This window comes from Rhipicephalus sanguineus, chromosome 5 (genome assembly GCF_013339695.2).
Source record: "Rhipicephalus sanguineus isolate Rsan-2018 chromosome 5, BIME_Rsan_1.4, whole genome shotgun sequence".
Classification (NCBI taxonomy): Eukaryota; Metazoa; Arthropoda; class Arachnida; order Ixodida; family Ixodidae; genus Rhipicephalus; species Rhipicephalus sanguineus.
The window spans coordinates 77391834-77395829 of record NC_051180.1 but is presented as its reverse complement, the minus strand read 5'-3'; positions in this window follow the sequence as shown (position 1 = coordinate 77395829).

The following is a 3996-nucleotide window of genomic DNA, read 5'->3' as shown; positions in this document are numbered from 1 at the left end:
TTTCAGTAAAAGAGATCGTTATTTCTGAGGCTGTGTTGAAATGCTCTCTGTCTGGATAGCTGGAGCAAGCAACGATGGTCTACAGCTAATCCGGAAAATTGATTCAAATTGGTTTAGAGGGTAATACGCACGCGCCCGTTTACGGCGCACGTGTCACGGGAAACCTAATGGCTGGATGGACACACTCGACTAGCCCTCGGTAAGTGTCGAAGCACTACTTCAAAGCGCTTAGCGACAGATTCAAGCACGCTTTGCGCGATTTGCGTAGGAATGTATTTCTAAATCGCGTTTAAGTCACCAAAAATCGGTACGTCGCACAGCCTAGTGGAAGAGCCTTGACGCTGCACTATGCAGTCGTTCCGTTTGCTCTGAATAGTTAGTGCTCTCAAAGTATGCATATTAAGGGGCAAGCCCTAGATGCCTCTTCAAACGCGACAAGTGACCGTCGGCATCAACGTGAGGGATGCAAGAAATCATATTTTAACGTCATCCTGACGTCAAAGGTCGCTGAAATTTGTGACGCCATCATGGCATCCCTATGACGTAACATGATGACTTCATTACATGAGACGTTCGTCAAAGGTCGACCGATCCGTGAGACTCTGCGAAAAGCACGTTGGATGCTGAGAACTTTCGGGGAGGGGGGGGGGGGGGGGGCGGGGATCACTACAATCGACTGAGAAAAAAAAAGAGGGAGATGGCTTACGCCTTCGAGTCGTCTTATGCGAATGCATAGGGTACCGTGCGACATTTCATTATATATCCGCCTGCTCCATTCAGCGCTGCTTACGAGGTAAAAGGAGTTCGCGCTGAGAAGCGGCGCTGCCTTCGCGGCAAGTAGTGGGCTAGTGGAACCTGTCGAGCCGCGCCGCATGCGAAACAAAACAATTCACACGAACACGATCCACTCCCGCGCTCACCTCCCACTGTTTGCAGCATGTGTTGTGTGTACACAATTTCGTAGTCTCCGCGGATCGAAAACTTCTGATTATAAGTGTTTCACGGCGTTTTTCGTGTTACCATTCCGTGATTAAACACTCTGACTGGTAAGCTTTCCGTTGCACTAAAAAAAATGGGAACAGTAAAAGTTGGTTGTTGGTCCATTTAAGGTAACCGCGCGTATACAACGTTACGTGCTTCTCTGCAATGGTTTGTTTTCTATTTTCCCATCCGACACTAAATGAATGATCGAGTACACGAGGGCTATACGGTGGTCCTTCCAGAGTTTCACGTAGGCGGATTGCTCCCCCGCAGTATTCTTGCTCGTTCACGTCGTCTCTCTTGGCGTGATTGCTTCGTCCACGACGGCCCACAGGGGAGCGTCGTGTTCCGAGAAGCATCGGCTGCCACCGAAGCACTTAGTGTCTTTCGGACGGCATTGGAGCTCGCCGACTTGGCTTTCTCCCTGTCACTAAATCTCAATTTGGCGCCGGTATAGGCCGTGAATCGAGTCAAAGCGAGCAAGGAGGAAATACAGCTCGTGCACAATCTTGGTTGGCACTTTAGGCTCCCTCTTTCGTCACGAATGGACCTTCCTTTCATGAAGACCAGTTGGCGCGTAAGCTAAGAAGCATGTTTTTTATTGTGTTTTACTTTAACTGATTAGGACTGAAAACTGGGTAAGCTGCTATTGGTTCGTGGTGAAAGCAAACAGCGCAAATAAAACAAGGACTAAAGAAGACTGGAGTTAACACGAGCGCTGACTTTCAACTGAAATTTTGTCTACAGAACACGTTGAAATACTCTTAACTGCGCATGCTCTCACAAGGCAATAATACTGAAAACCAGCAGATAGTGAAGGTAAGAAAGGTATGGCGAATGTTAATTGCACCGTTTTAAGTGTATTGTAATAAATATGATATAGTTGTGAAGAAAGTAAAGTGGACGAAAAGACAACTTGCCTCTGGTAGGGACCGAACCTGCGACCTTCGGATTACGCGCCCGATGCTCTTACTGACTGAGCTACAGCGACGGTGACGCTTGGCTACGAGCGACTTGCGTTATCTAACGAGGAAATTTCTTTATCCTGGAGGGGGGGGCTATTGCAGGCTGACTAACGCAGTTATGACGTGCATTTTGTATATTGTAGGCCTCAAGAACATCACGCGTCAATCGCTTTTATTTTTGTTGAGATAACCAGCAAGAGATACGCGACGAACCTTCGCCTTCACTGCACAATGCAGAGACGACATTTCTAAAGTGAGGAGACAGCTTTTAAGAGTGCCGCGATTTCTTTTCTGTAGACTTCGTACACTTCCCTTATCCATCGTAGGCATTCAAGTGCACTTCGGATTCTTCGTTGTATTGTTGATTCTGTCCTCTTTTTTTTTTTCACAATGCAAGGGCAATATGTTTATCTGCGTAGGAAATGTGAGTGCTATATACAACGTCTCTTGTGTACACTCTTACATTCTAGCTGCCACCATTATAGGAGAGAAAAAAGGGACACACATTTTAACATTTTTTTTTTCAATTTATTTATTAGCATAACAGCCTTCTCTCTCTCTCTCTCTACATATTTCGCTCCTACAAGTGACACACCATGATGAGAGTTTAGTGCCGTACCTTAGCTTTAACTCGGATATATGAACGCCATACAGTACTGCGTTAAAGCACCATATATTGAGAAGCTGATCGTTTTAACCGGGGGCGCTTGCGACATGAAGCTCACCACCTATTATGGTCAACAAAAACTTGTGCCCCATTTGTAAAAAAATCTTCGCAGGCGTGGTTTTCCAAGTTTTCGTATTACAGTTAACAACATAGGCGTGCGCACAGGGGGGGGGGGCGCCCCCCCTAATCATCTAAGAGGGGGGGGGACGCAAAATCTGCCCCGTACATTGACCCTACTAGTCACCTAAGAGAGGGGGGGGGCGCAAAATCTGCCCCATACATGGGCTTAGTAGGGTGGGGGGCGCTGCGATGAACCTTTGCCCCCCCCTAATGGGGAACCCTGCGCACGCCTATGGTTAACAATACGCGGGGGGTGTGCGTAAGGGCCTCTCTAGAGGAGAGGGGATGGGTTGGACTGATATATCTTCTAACAGCGTAGCTGTTAAAGCTCTTTGTGAAACGGATGACCGCAAAAAAACTATCATCTTCATGAATGGCATATGCGCCACAGAAATGGGGCATATCCCACTATTCACAGCTGGTCCACTAAGAATGAAGAAGGCAGATAAAGCCATAAATAGAGAGAAATAGAAAGAAAGAGAAGAAAGACAGAAAGAGAGAAAGACAGATAATCAAAGAAAGAACCAAACATAGAGCATAAATCGACAGCGAAAGACAGAAATCGACAGAAAGGAAGGGAAGAAAAACAGAAAAAGAAAGAGAGAAAGAACTAAAGAGAGAGAGAGAGAGAGATAGGAAGGAAGTAACCGGCGTTAGCCCGAAGACTTGAGGATCGACAACCTTCGCTGTGCCAAGCGTTGCGCGACTTAGTGCAAACTTCTCGTAATTTTTTAAGGGGGGTGGGGTTCCTTCTGGAGGGGTGTTAGAGGGGTGTCGGGGGCATGCGTATAAATCCCCGTGCGAAGTTGAAGGGGGTACACCCAAAGAGAAGGTGTACGATGTAACTTGCTAGTCATCGTTCCGAAGTGCGGAGATGATTCACAACCAAGAGAAAACATTGTGTAACCAAAATTAGGTTGTAACAGAAAGGGGTGAAGGTACGGGGCAGTAGCGGGGGTGCAACGAGGAGATGGATTGGGCTAGGTGCTGTTTTAATTAGCTGCCAGCAGCGCGGCTCGCACGTAAAATTGGCCTACGCGCTAGCCGGATGGCCCTAAAGTGCTTCTCTGATCTGGCATTTGTTAGTGTCCGCTCGTGAAAATACTGCCGCACTTGCTGGAGTTATGGAAGTCTGCGTATAACGACGTAGCTACTTCTTATGAAGGGCGCCCGCATTTCGCTTAGAGCCATAAATGAAAAGAAATAAATTAAAGATAAAAAAGTGGGGCTAACTAGCTTGCCGAGATGTAGTACGCGCCATCG